The sequence below is a fragment of the Carcharhinus amblyrhynchos genome, chromosome 3 (genome assembly GCF_965287045.1).
Source record: "Carcharhinus amblyrhynchos chromosome 3, sCarAmb.v2.hapA, whole genome shotgun sequence".
Classification (NCBI taxonomy): domain Eukaryota; kingdom Metazoa; phylum Chordata; class Chondrichthyes; order Carcharhiniformes; family Carcharhinidae; genus Carcharhinus; species Carcharhinus amblyrhynchos.
Genome location: NC_137326.1, coordinates 130,595,914 through 130,610,628, shown reverse-complemented (window position 1 = coordinate 130,610,628; position 14,715 = coordinate 130,595,914). Strand labels below are relative to the sequence as shown.

Sequence of the window (14,715 nt, the reverse complement as noted above, 5' to 3'; positions counted from 1 at the left end):
GACTTGATGGTTTGAGTTATAAGGAGAGGTTGGATAGACTGGGACTTTCTTCCCTGGAGCATAGGAGGCTTAGGGGTGATCTTATATAGGTCTATAAAATAATGAGGGGCATAGATCAGCGAGATAGTCAATATCATTTCCCAAAGGTAGAAGAGTCAAAAACTAGAAGGCATGGGTTTAAGGTAGGAAGGGAGAGATGCAAAAGGGTCCGGAGGGGCGATATTTCCACACAGAAGGTGGTGAGTGTCGGGAACAAGTTGCCAGAGGCTGTAGTAGACGTAGGTACAATCTTGTCTTTTAAAAAGCATTTAGACAGTTACAAGGATAAGATGTGTATAGAGGGATTTGGGGCAAATGCGGGCAATTGAGATTAGCTCTGGGGTTTAAAAAAAAAAGCGGCATGGACAAGTTGGGACGAACGGCCTGTTTTCATAATGTAAGTCTCTATGACTCTGTGATACATGTCAGTCTGTGCAAAGTTTAATATTGTTTGTTATGGAAAGAGGGGAGTTTGTAATCATCGCTAAGTGTCCCACCTCGCTTGCCATAGTCATGTGAATTACATCAATAAAGAACGTCCTTGATTTGGTTTGATTTATTATTGTCACATGTATTGGGATACAATGAAAAATATTGTTTCTTGCGAGCTATACAAACAAAGCATACTGTTCATAGAGAAGGAAAGGAGAGGATGCAGAATATAGTGTTACATTCATAGCTAGGGGGTAGAGAGAAAGATCAACTTAGTGCGAGATAGGTCCATTCAAAAGTCTTTGGCAGCAGGGAAGAAAGTGTTCTTGACTTGATCTGTATGCGACCTCAGACTTTTGTATCTTTTTCCCAATGGAAGAAGGTGGAAGAGAGTATGTCCGAGATACGTGGGGCCCATAATTACGCTGGCTGCTTTTCCAAGGCAGCTGGAAGTATAGATAGAGTCAATGGATGGGAGGCTGGTTTGCGTGATAGTTCGGCTCTGTTCATGACTTTTTGTAGTTCCTTATGGTCTTAGATAGAGCAGGAGTCATACCAAGCTGTGATACAACCAGAAAGAATGCTTTCTATGATGTATCTGTAAAAGTTGGTGAGAGTTGTTGCTGGAGCGTAAGCCTCCTGCCCTCCATTCCAAATTTCCTTAGCCTTCTGAGAAAGTAGAGGCGTTGGTGGGTTTTCTTAACGATAGTGTCCGTACGGGCGGACCAGGGCAGGTTATTGGTGATCTGGACACTTAAAAACCTGAAGCTCTCGACCACTTCTACTTCATCCCTGTTGACGTAGACAGGGACATGTTCTCCTTTATGCTTCCTGAAGTCGATGACAATCTCCTTTGTTTGGTTGACATTGAGGGAGAGATTTTGTGTGAGGGCAGCAGTGTCACATTCAGTTCAGTAAAGGCACAACGCTGGAAAGTCTGTGGTCTTTGACCTCATAGCACAGTCTGTAGCATCTACCAGATGCACTGCAGCAATTTGTCGAGGCTAATTTGACAGCACTGGCCAAAGCCATAATTTTTAGGAAAGTAGGGGCAGTGGACAGAATAGAATGTCAGCATCTGCCAATTCTCTTCCAAGTTAAACACATGGCTTTACTTGGAAACACATTGCCATGTTCCTTCATTCCCGCTGGCTCAAAATCCCGGAACTCCCTCACTGCACTATAGCTTCACCCACATCACAGGGACTCTAGTGATTCAAGAAGACAGCTCACCACCAGCTTCTCAACAATTAGGCATCGTGTGATGTCCAAATAGAATCATAGAATCCCTACAGTACAGAAGGAGGCCATTCGGCCCATCAAGTCTGTACCGATCACAATCCCACCCTGGCACTATCGCCATAACCCGACGTATTTGCCCTGCTGATCACCTGACATCAGGGTCAATTTAGCACGGCTAATCAACCTAACCGCCACATTTTTCGGACTGAGCGTGGAAACCGGAGCACCCAGAGGAAACCCACGCAAACACAGAGAGAACATGCATACGTTCACCCGAGATCTGGACTGAACCCGGGTCCCTGGCGCTGTGAGGCAGCAGTGCTAACCACTGTGCCACCGTACATCCCATGAATGATTTCAGGAAGCTAGCTGGCAAATAGAGATGAATGAAATTTGGCTATTTCCTTCCAAAGTTATATTCCACGGGTCATTGTCCCGTTCTTTCGTCTATTTCCCACTGGGAGCAGTGGTATGTTACTGTCACTCTAATGTTACTGAGAAGCAGAAACTGCTTGCAATGGACTGGAAAGTGGCAGCATGACTGTAAACATGTCAAATCACAACAGAGACCACTTGTCAAAGCTGTTTTGTTATGTAAATAAATGAGAGTTTGGAGGGTAGGCAACGCTACTATTTCCTTTGGAGAATGAACTGCTCCACGACAATTATTCCAGCAAAACAAAATTCCATCTGGATCTATAATGCTGGATGATTTCCACGAGGAGGCGAACTTATTTCCTCTGGAAAATTTGAGGCACCCTGAAATTACACAATTATGAACTTAGTGAGTGTGTTTCACTGCTTAGACGAAAACAGTCATTTCTGAACTTTAGCAGACTCGAACATTAATTTGTATCCTCAGTGCAGAAGCGGAAATATTATTTCTACAAAACTGCTGTTCTGAAATGTAGAACTATCTCCTGATCTAGAAGATCTTGAACCTGCCTGCAATCTTTGGTAAGTACAATTTCGCTGCCAGTCGCTAGCTGTTTTACCTCGACTATTGAAACCACCATCTGGAACGCTTTAATAGTTCCTGTGTCATACCTCCACTTTTCTAACTACCACGAAAACGGTTTGATGTGTTGTGAAATAGTTTAAGATGTCTTTAGGGGGTGAGGAGCAGTTTGATGCACGAGAGACGAAGGTTGATGTTTCAGGAATGATGTTATGTTGCCCCAACACCCCCCCGGCAATCCACACTTTGGAGTAACCCAGAACTGGCTACACAATCCCAAAGCTGGAATGCGCATCTGTGAGTTCATTCACACTAACTGGACTTGACATCACCTCAGTGCAGCCAAGCCAGGATTAAAAAGGTTCTGATGGGGGGAAAAAAAAACTCAACAAAGCCAACTCTGACAAGGGCTCATGCAGATTCGAAACATTAGCTCTATTCTCTCATTACAGGTACTGTCAAACCCGCTGAGATCTGAGATCTGAGATCTCCCACGTCAGGGGAGGCAATGGAGTGGTGGTATTATCGCTGGGCTAGTAACGCAGAGACCCAGGGTAATGCTCTGGTATATTGTCATTGGACTAATAATGCAGAGACCCAGGAGCGATCTTACCGACCCTTCAGCCCTGCTATCGTGGGATTGGAGAATTTGGCAGCCAGCCAAATCTCCCTTCACTGCAGTGGGATGGGAATTCCTGCTGGCATGATTGGTGGTAAGATTCTGGCCCCAGGATATTGGTCCCAGGTTCGAGTCTCGTCATGGCAGATGGTTGAATTTGGATTCAACAAAAATCTGGAATTAAGGGTCTAAGGATGACCATGAAACCATTGCCGATTGTTGTAAAAACCCATCTGGTTCAGTAATGTCCTTTAGGGAAAGAAATCTGCTGTTCCTACCTGGTCTGGCCAACAGGTGATTCCAGGCCCACAGCAATGTGGTTGATTCTTAACTGACCTCTCAGACAATTAGGGATGGGCAATAAACGCTGGCCTAGCAAGCGATTCCCACCTCCCAGGAACTAATCAAAAAAACTCTGGCATTTTCTCTTTTTGTTTCAGATTCCTGAATCTCTGGTATTTTGCTTTTACAATAAAACCTGGAGATGGGTGGTACTGCTCTGAACTGAAATAATGGGATTGCGGTTGAGACCAGTACCAGTCATTTCTAAGTTTTGATGTTTTCTTTTTTCTGAGAGGGGCGTCTACAGAATATTGGATATTTACAAACTGAAAGGAGCTCCTTTTTCTCCAGGGGCGGCATGGTGGCACAGTGGTTAGCACTCACGGTGCCAGGCACCTGGGTTTGATTCCTGGCTCGGGTCACTGTCTATGTGGAGTCTGCACGTTCTCCCCGTGTCTGCGTGGGTTTCTTCCGGGTGCTCCGGTTTCCTCCCACAGTCCAAAGATGTGTGGGTTATGTGGATGGGCCATGCTAAGTTAATCCTAGCACCAGGGGGATTAGCAGGGTGAATATGAGGGGTTACGGGAATAGGGTCTGGGTGGGATTGTGGTTGGTGCAGACTTGGTGAGCTGAATGGCCTCCTTCTGAATTTTAGGGATCCTATGATTCTTTCCTTTGAAAGTTCTAAGTGTGCAGGCACTTTTTAACCTTTTTTTTGCTGGACTAAAAATATCACGGCCAGAATTCTCCCATCCTGTCCACCACTGGAATTCTAGTGGGTGCAGAGCATCTAAAGCTCCATTGAAATTGGACAGTCTGCTTCTGGATCTAACCTGCCTGAACTGCACCACTGGAATCAACATCTGAACTCTATTGAACTCTGTTCTTAGTGGGTTTCAACAAGTTCCAGATGTACCAGAAATGTTGGTTTCCAATCTCAATTTCAGTTATAGTCTCTTTGCAAACTGACCCTTCCAGGTTCTATTCTTCGTTTCCATTTTCAATTAGGGCCTGTCTCAAAAGTATGGAAGTTTTGAAACCGTGGATTCAGATGAGCACGGTTGGACAATCCTGCCCCACAAGTCCTATAAACAGGCTAAGGGGCCCTGAAGTGTGTGATTAGCCCCTGCCTGACTGAAGCGACGTGGACAACACTCCTCATTCCCATGTTTGTGCCTCATTGCGTGCGTGGCGAGCATCGATTAAAGTTCGCCTGCACTTCTGAAAGGGGATTCTGCCTGCTGCAGTACATTAACCTGACTGGGCAACACATGAGGCAAGTGGACGGAGGTCAGCCCAGGGAGAGGAAGGATTGCACAGGGGCCGTTTATGTAAGGTTGCAGGCGGGGTTTTGTGCCGAGCAACTGGATAGTCACTTCAGCGCTGCTGAAAGAGACAGACCATTGGGCACATGCGTAGGCCAGAATGCTCATCACTGGTGGAACATTAGGCGGGGAATGCGGGGGGGGGAGGGAGGGTGAAATTGTAGGGATGGGATTCTCTCTGGGTTCCTGCTCACCCCTACCCCGAGCTATTTTAGGCAGGCAAGACCTTGGACAGGAAGCCCGTCCTTGCGACGCGGGGATGATAGAGTGTGGAAATGAGGATCTGAGACTTGATCGTGAGAATACAATACTCACCGACAGTATAAAGGGAAGGTGGATGTACCAGCTTCCTCTGTCTCTTCTGCTTCCTCTCCCCGCCACCTCCTCTTTCTGCTTTTGTTTTCGTTGTGTCACCATCGCAGGCTGATAGCACGACCAACATAAGTTGGCAGGATATGGTTGAGTTATGGGCAGGAGAGGGCTTAATTTAACATAGCCCTGATTTCCGCACTCACTAGTCGCCCATAAAGGAAAAGGTGTTTTTGATCTGTGATTTCCCCTTTTATAAATGGGGATGTATTTTCCCCAAAACCTTCAGCTTTGGTGTGACCCAATCCTCTATTCATAACCAAAAGAGAAAATGCTTGAAAAGCTCCGCAGATCTGGTAGCGTCTGTAAGGAGAGAAAAGAGCTGACTTTTCGAGTCCAGATTACCCTTTGTCCATTAATAACCTCACTGATTATCACTGCTGCCTCACAGTGCCAGGGACCCGGGCTCAAATCCTGGCTTGGGTGACTGTGTGGACTCTGCAAGTTCTCCCTGTTTCTTCCGGGTGCTCTGGTTTCCTCCCACAGCCTGAAAGACGTGCTGGTTAGGTGCTTTGGACACACTAAACTCTCCCTCAGTGTACCCATACAGGCGCTGGAGTGTGGCAACTAGGAGATTTTCACCGTAACCTCATTGCAGCATTAATGTAAGCTGACTTTTGTCACTAATAAAGAAATTTAAACGTAAACAGCTCAAGCTGCAGTCATTTGATCAGGTCATTTTGGGTCGAGCTGTTCAGTTAATGGCACCCATTTGTTCAATCCCATTGGTCCGAAACTCCATCTCAAATCTCAATATAGGTAGATTTGCGCACCGCAACTGCACATCAGGACAACACAGAAGTCCCACCACATGGACATGCCAGCTGAAAACATGCCAAGTTTAAACCTCTGGTTCTGTTGTATAAAGCTGTCGGAGGAATGAAGCTCTGTGCGGAACTCCCTCGCTAACTCTGCTTCCTTACCCTAACGATAGATGACTATTTATGCTTATTTATTTGTGCACCTTTTCTGCTCTAGCTGCAGCAGGCTGGATTTTTATTTTGTGAAGATATTTAAAATATATGTAAGTGAAAGAATGATTTTTTTTGAATTAATTGTAAATTTAAAGCTTACATGCCGATGGTTTAAATGGATCGTAAGTATTGTTCACTTCACTTGCAAACTCTAAAACCTGCGCCGTCGCAATAAAAATTCCGGCACTTAAAACCTAAACTGAACCTGCATGAAGCAGTTGAGGCAAACAGCAAAGATGTATTCAAAGGGGCATCTAGATAACAATGGGAGGAAGAAATAGAAGGTTATACAGATAAGGTTTGATGAAATAGGATGGGCTGGGCCTGGTTTTTGTCGTAAATTTTAATGAGTGTGATAAAATCTATTTATTTTGGTTAAAGGCAACAATGCCACAATGTATAATGGTTGAAGTCAATAGTTCACAACCACACAGTCCGGGAACCCATCAGTTAACCGAAATGTACGCTAGAACATTTGTGACGCACTAACAAACATTATGAAAAGTGGCATTCATTGTCTAGATATAGAATAGATATGTACACGGACCCGGGATGCAGTTTGGCAATGAGCTGGTGGGAATGTTCACTTTGACCTCTATGATGAGCGCCTATAGTTACCTAGCAACCGGGAAGTGAGTTTAGACAAGATGGGAGTTAGCGTCCGGATTGAATGGACAAATGAGGTATCATTATGCTGGGCGGCAGATTGCAGTTGGCTGAAGGAGTTGACAGAGATTTATACTGATGCATATATACTAAACGTGATTGATTTAAGTTAATGTAAGGTGGGAACGATTGATAAGAAAATATATAATTGATCTGTTTTTGAAATGTACACGTGTAGGAAGGGAATAGAATGAGTCGAGCCTCGGAGACTGTGTCACACTTCAAGAAAAGTTTTTATTCCATGTGAATGAGGGAGAGATGGACTCCAGCCTGAAATCCCAGATTGCCTGTGAGTCCTCTCAGACCCTGATAGATTTGTATAGGTTATTGCACTTTTTTGTATATCAAAGGTTTACATTAGCATATTAATCCCTCAAATTGGATTCAAGATGGTTCTTCTAATCTCATTATGTAGACAGCATCGTTCAGTACAACTTCATTAGTCAGCTCTCTGGACAGTTTTGTTTACCTGATTAAAATGTCAAAGCAGTGTATTTGCCCAACCAATTTGCAATGATATGTTAATCATCCCCATCTCCTCCCGCCAGCCGCAACCCCCCCCCCCCCAATTAGGTGATGATGTTTTACAGAAGACATTAACCCTTTTCTTCCCTCTGGTGAGGCCTGGCTCTCTGGGCTTGCTCTATGTAGCCCTGCATTTATTACTGAAATTAAACAAAATATGGATGGACATATAAATTAAAATATAAAAGACAATATCCCTGATATTGCCCTACAACAATACATTAGATTCAGCGGTTTTGCTGCTTCATACCACAGCTATTTAACCCATCTTGGTGACGCTCTGAGCAGTGGCTTGCTTTTTTTATATCTTTAAAGTAAATGATTACATCTTTATACAGAGGTACCTGCCTTGTTAGTTTTGTATTGTCTGAGTTAAGACAGCACCAGCCACCTTGGTTTACCACACAACATACAGTTACAGTAAAATGTTCGATAAACATTAGTATCAAAGTTTTGTATTAATTATCTTAATTAAGATAATTAATACAATAATTAAGATAATTAAGGCAGCACAGGGCCACAGAGCCTCATAGCGCCATAGACCCAAGTTCAATTCCAGTCTTGGGTGACTGTCAGTGTGGAGTTGGTACGTTCTCCCTGTGTCTGTGTGGGTTTACCTCCAGGTGGGCTCCGGTTTCCTCCCACAGTCCAAAGATGTGCAGGTTAGGTGGATTGCTCAATGCTAAATTGTCTCTTAGTGTCAGGGTGATTAGCGGGGTAAATCTATGGGGTTACAGGGTTAGAGCCTGGGTGGGATTCTAGGCGGTGCAGACACAATGTGCCAAATTGCCTCAATTTGCACAGGGGATTACATAAGAACATAAGAACATAAGAAATAGGAGCAGGAGTAGGCCATCTAGCCCTTCGAGCCTGCCCCGCCATTCAATAAGATCATGGCTGATCTGAAGTGGATCAGTTCCACTCTCCCACTTTCTCCCCATAACCCTTAATTCCCTTGTTTATCAAAAACCTATCTACCCGTGACTTAAATATATTTAGCAAGGTAACCTCCGCCACTTCAACAGGCAGAGGATTCCAGAGATTCACCACCCTTTGAGTGAAGAAGTTCCTCCTCAACTCTGATCTAAACTGCCCGCCCTTATCTTGAGGCTGTGCCCTCTAGTCCTGCTATCCTTTCTAAGCGGGAAGAATCTCTCTGACTCTACCCTATCCATCCCCTTCATTATCTTATATGTCTCTATAAGATCGCCCCTCATCCTTCTAAACTCCAATGAGTGCAGACCCAGTCTATTCAGTCTCTCTTCATAGTCCAACCCTCTCATCTCCGATATCAGTCTAGTGAACCTCCTCTGCACTCCCTCCAAGGCCAATATATCCTTGCGCAAGTGCGGCGACCAAAACTGCACACAGTACTCCAGCTGCGGCCTCACCAGTGCCCTGTACAGTTGCAGCAAGACCTCCCTACTTTTATATTCTATCCCCCTCGCTATAAAGGCCAGCATCCCATTCGCCTTCTTGATCACCTGCTGCACCTGCAGACTGGGTTTTTGCGATTCACCCCCAGGTCCCTCTGCACCATAGCGTGCTGCAGCTTTTCGCCTTTTAAATAATAATCCCTCCTACTATTATTTCTACCAAAGTGGATAACCTCACACTTGCTAGCATTGTACTCCATCTGCCAGGTCCTCGCCCACTCGCTCAGCCTATCTAGATCTCTCTGCAGACTTTCCGCGCCCTCCACGCAATTTGCTTTTCCACTCATCTTTGTGTCATCAGCAAATTTCGTCACCCTACACACAGCCCCCTCCTCCAGATCATCTATATAAATGGTAAATAGTTGAGGCCCCAGCACCGATCCCTGCGGCACTCCACTAGTCACCAGCCGCCAACCAGAATAGCACCCGTTGACACCCATTGATGGATTCTGTGATTACCAGTCATGACCTGTTGAATTTTAATGGCAACTTAAAAGTAGAAATTATCTCAAGATTTCAAGTGACAGGGCTGTGATTGTTTCCTTTGTCAGCTTGTTCCTCTCTGGGCTTGTTTGTAGGCCGAAGTGTTGTGATGCATATCTCGGAATGAAATTCTCTTTGAACTTTGTGTGATAAGCTACCTCCTGTTTTCTCAGTGACTGATGCCATCAGGTAGATCATAGAATCCTACAGTGCAGAAGAAGACCATTCAGCCCATTGAGTCTGCACTGACTACAATTCCACCCAGGCCCTATTCCCATAACTCAATGCACTTACCCTAGCTAGTCCCCTGACACTAAGGGACAATTTAGCAAGGCCAATCCAACTCACCCCACATATCTTTTGGATTGTGGGAGGAAACCGGAGCACCCAGAGGAAACCCATGCAGACATGGGGAGAACGTGAAAACTCCACACAGACAGTGACCCAAGCTGGGAATTGAACCAGGGTGTTGTGAGGAAGCAGTGCTAACCACTGTGCCACCGCGCTGCTATCAATTCTCACCAGTCCATATTTTGTTGAACAAAGTCAGTCTATTTTTCTCACCCCTTCACTGCAATGATTCCCATTTCAAATCGTTGACCAAGGATCTAATATTGAGATAATAGTCAAAACCCATTTGGTGAAGACTGTACCCTATTGTTGTCAGGCTGTGGAAGACATAACAGGGACAATCATGATCTGGAAGACTCACTGTGATGATGTCTGAAGATCAGCCCTCAAATGGTTCAGGCAGCTGGTCCATTGCTTGAGGGCAAACCTGGTTACAGCATGGTTCTCACTGTAGGAGTCCTGTCCACATCATGTTGGGTGGTGAATTCTGAGCCACCTGTACACCAGGCAACCCTTGTTGTTGAGTTACCACACGCTTGCTGGGCACGGTGGCTCAAAGATGGTAAGGTGGAGGTATTGGATTTGCAGCCAGGATTGTAGGGAATCATCAACAGAATGGTCGGCATGTGGTCACACACCAACTACGCACTGAGCACATTACAATCCTTGCAGTTACGGTTACATCTCTCCATTGAGATGCCACATGCGCAAGGCCGCAGGCATGCATAGAAACATAGAAGCTAGAAGCAGGAGTAGGCCATTCAGCCCGTCGAGCCTGCTCCGCCATTCATTTTGATCATGGTTGATCATCAAATTCAATATCCTGATTTTCCCCCCCTTCCCTCCCATATCCCTTGATCCCTTTAGCCCCGAAAGCTATATCTAATTTTTTCTTGAAATCACATATTTTGGCCTCAACTACATTCTGTGGCAGTGAGTTCCACAGATTTTCCATCCTCTGGGTGAAGAAATTCCTCCTCACCTCAGTTCTAAAAGGTTTATCCCTTGTCCTCAAACTATGACCCCCTAGTTCTGGACTCCCCCACCATTGGGAACATTCTTTCTGAATCTACCCTGTCTAACCCTGTTAAATTTTATAAGTTTCTGTAAGTTTCCCCTCACTTTCCTAAACTCCAGTGAATACAATTCTAAGTGACTTAATCTCTCCTCCTATGACAGACCTGCCAACCCAGGAATCAACCTGGTAAACCTTTGCTGTACTCCGTCTATAACAAGGACATCCTTCCTCAAGTAAGGACACCATGGCTCCATAGAATACATGATGTGGGTATGCCGGCGTTGGACTGGCGTAAACACAGTAAAAAGTGTTGTCAGACTTTTTACTGTATTCCATAGAATACTCCAGGTGTGGCCTCACCAATGTCCGATATAATTGCAATAAAACATCCCAATCCCTATACTCAAATTGTCTCACGATGTAGGTCAACATGGTTCTCACTGTCTCACGATGCACCCGTACTTCCAGCTCAAAGCCACGTGCCTCATCTTCCTGCTCCCCTCTGCTCAGTGTGACCTCCCATTGCAACAGCAAATTGTGATAAGTTAGCTATGCCACTCGCTCCAGCCTGCGAAGATCTGCTGCGGCAGAAATTAAGGGTCACGGTCAAATTGACAACCACTGGTTGCAGAATTCTTATCTGCTTTGGGGGTTGCTGGTCTGGTTCAAGGAGGCAGCACATTACCACATCTGGAGTAAAGTGTAGCCACCACAGATACTGCTCTTTGCTGAGATGGTGGTTTTTAGAAGTGCTCTCTCAAGATGCGAGGTGGACATGTTCTCCAGCTGAGGGATTCCTCCTCCCTCCGTCTGTACAGTTTTGGTCACCTTTATTGGACGAAGGATGTAGTGGCAGTTCAGGGGGAAGTTCACTAGATTGATTCCAAAGGTTAAGGCTTTGTCTTATGAAGAGAGATTGAGCAGTTTAGGTCTGTGCACTCTGGAGTTTAGAAGAATGAGAGGAGATCTAAGTGAGGTGTATGAGATGATAAAAGCTATTGACAAATTAGACGTAGGGTTCCTCTTGTGGGGCAATTTTACCACAAATGGTCGCAGTTTTAGGATAAATTTAAAACAGAAATGAGGAGAAACTTCCTCTCTCAAAGGCAAATCTGTGGAAATCACTATCCTGGAGTGTGGCGGATGCTGGGGGTGTGGGGGAGTCACGGGTGGCACGGTGACACAGAGGTTAGCACTGCCGCCTCACAGCGCCACAACCTGGGATCGATTCCCGGCTTGGGTCACTGTCTGTGCGGAGTCTGCATGCTCTCCCCGTGCCTGCGTGAGTTTCCTCCGGGTGCTCCAGTTTCTTCCCACAGTCCAAAGATGTGCAGGTTAGCTTGATTGGCCATGCTAAAATTGCCCCTTAGGGTCAGCGGGACTAGCAGGGTAAACATACAGGGTTACAAGAATAGGGCCTGAATGGGATTGTGGTCGGTGCAGATTCGATGGGCCAAATGGCCTCCCCTCATTGTAGGGATTCTATGATTGTGTAGATAGATAAATTCTTGATCGGTGATGGGATCGGAGTTTATGAGGAAAAGGCGGGAGAATGGGGTTGAGAAACATGTCGGCCATGATGGAAGAGCGGAGCAGACTCGATGGGCCGAATGGCCTAATTCTGCTTAAACTAAACTATATCGATGGTCTTAATAAGCCACGCCCACCTACCAACCACATCCCCCGGCCTTTGGTTCTGCACTCTACCTCCCCACCAAAGGAAAGAATCTCTGTACTTCCTCTGACATGGGCTGGATGGATCTGTTGGGTTGGATTAGCTGGTCTTTGTCAGTTTTGAGCAAGTGTTCTTACTCTTGCAAACTGACAAACATGAGGGTTTTTCTCACCGACCTTGATTCAAGCACCAGGAGATAAGGATCAGTTACTGCAAAGAGTGAGACGTGATGTGCTGAGAGATTAGGATCAGTCCAATTGTTGAAAATGAAAATACTCAGAATTTGTTGATATGACCAAACAGGCAGGAAGCGGTGACAAAATGTATCCAAAAATGAGTGACTCGTTCGCCCTGCCACCTCATGTCTGCACAGAACTAAATTACTGCACCACGGCCAACAATTTAAAGTTGTTTTGGCCTGATTGTTGGGCTAGTTAGTGATCCGCATTGTGGTTCACTATACAAATATAGGGCGGCATCGTGGCACAGTGGTTCTCATTGCTGCCCTACAGTGCCAAGGACCTAGGTTTGACTCCCAGCTTGAGTCGCTGTCTATGTGGAGTCTGCTCGTACTCCCCATGTCTGCATGGGTTTCCTCTGGGTGCTCCGGTACCTTCTCACAGTGCAAAGATGTGCGGGTTAGGTGCATTGGCCATGCTGAATTGCTCCTAAGTGTCCTAGGACACACAGGTTAGAGGGATTAGTGGGGTAAATATAGAACGTAGAACATAAAGCACTACAGCACAAACAGGCTCTTCGGCCCACAAGTTGCGCCGATCATATCCATACCTACCAGGCCATAGAACTATCGGTAACTCCCACCCCATTAAATCCCATGTACTCATCCAGAAGTCTTTTAAAAGACCCCAGCGAGTTCGCCTCTACCACCACCGACGGCAGCCGATTCCACCCACTCACCACCCTCTGAGTGAAAAACTTACCCCTAACATCTCCTCTGTACTTGCTCCCCAGCACCTTAAACCTGTGTCCTCTCGTAGCGACCATTTCAGCCCTGGGAAATAGCTTCCAAGAATCCACCCTATCTATGCCTCTCAACATTTTATAAACCTCTATCCGATGACCTCTCAACCTTCATCTCTCCAGGGAGAAGAGACCTAGCTCCCTCAACCTATCTTCATAAGGTTACGGGGATAAGGCCTAGGTGGGATTACTGTCAGTGCAGACTTGATGGGCCAAATGGCCTCCTTCTGCACCATCGGGATTCTATGACTCTATGATTCTCAATCATCATTCACGTAGCTTCACATCAGTTTCATATCAAACCCTCTAGAAAAGATTGTAGCTTCCGTTACACGTTAAAAGTAGTTGTCAAAACTTTCAGACCTTCTTTAAACTCCTTAGATTTTTAATCAGTGAGGGAATCGAGGGTTATAGGGGTCAGGTGGGAAAGTGAATCTGAGAATTGTATCAGATCTTATGGTGTGGTAGAACAGACTTGATGGGCCAAATGGCCTACTTCTGTTCCTAATTCTTATGGAATATTTCTTGTGGATCATCCAGAGGGTGGTTTGATTCTACAGCAAACATCCTGCGGGGTAGGTTCGATCAGATTTTCCAAAAAGGGAACTGGATTTCAGCTTGGCCTGTCTCCTTCTCTGCCCAAGACCACAAGAAGCTACAAAGGGTTGTGAACGAAACCCAGTCCATCACTCAAACTAGCCTCCCACCCATTGACTCTGTCTACATTTCCTGTTGCCTAGGAAAAGCAGCCAGCATAATTAAGGACTTCACGCACCCCGGACATACTCTGTTCCATCTTCGTCCCTTGGGGGGAAAAAAGTACAAAAGTCTGAGGTGACGTACCAACCAACTCAAGAACAGCTTCTTCCCTGCTGCTATCAGGCTTTTGAATGGATTTACCTCGCATTAATCTAACCTTCTCTACACTCTAGTTCTGGCTGTAACATTACATTCTGCACTGTCTCCTTTCCTTCTCCATGAACGGTATGCTTTGTCTGTGTAGCACGCAAGAAACAATACTTTTCACTGCATATCAATGCATGTAACAATAATAAATCAAATCAAATGAAAAATGTGAAAAGAAAGGATATGTACGGGGAAAATGGGGGGGAGTGGGACGAGGTAGAATGCTCTTTCAGTGGGCTGGTGTGGACTTGATGGGCTGAATGGCCAGCTTCTGCACTGCAAAGGCTCTGTGATTCTGTGATGTTGGCTTGATAGCTAATCTCCAATCTGTTATTTTAATGAACGGAGGCGCAGAAATTGGGCCTCAATGCTTCCGTTTGCCAGGCTTCCTCCTCGAGAGGGCAAGCAAGAAGCATGTTTGCCAGCAGTCATAT

At 45.6% G+C, this 14,715-nt stretch overlaps 1 protein-coding gene across 2 annotated transcripts in view; it reads left to right on the top strand.

The window, feature by feature from the left end:
- The first annotated feature begins 2,561 nt into the window (after positions 1–2,561).
- Positions 2,562–14,715, top strand: part of LOC145341554 (cysteinyl leukotriene receptor 1-like) — a 38,262-nt gene continuing 26,108 nt past the window's right edge. Inside the window, exon 1 of one of the 2 annotated variants that reach the window (XM_080186531.1) lies at positions 2,562–2,670. The gene's annotated coding sequence lies outside the window, so the exon portion shown is untranslated. Of the gene's footprint in view, positions 2,671–7,120; positions 7,196–14,715 lie in introns of those variants that run through there. The other variant, XM_080186530.1, reaches the window with a different exon arrangement.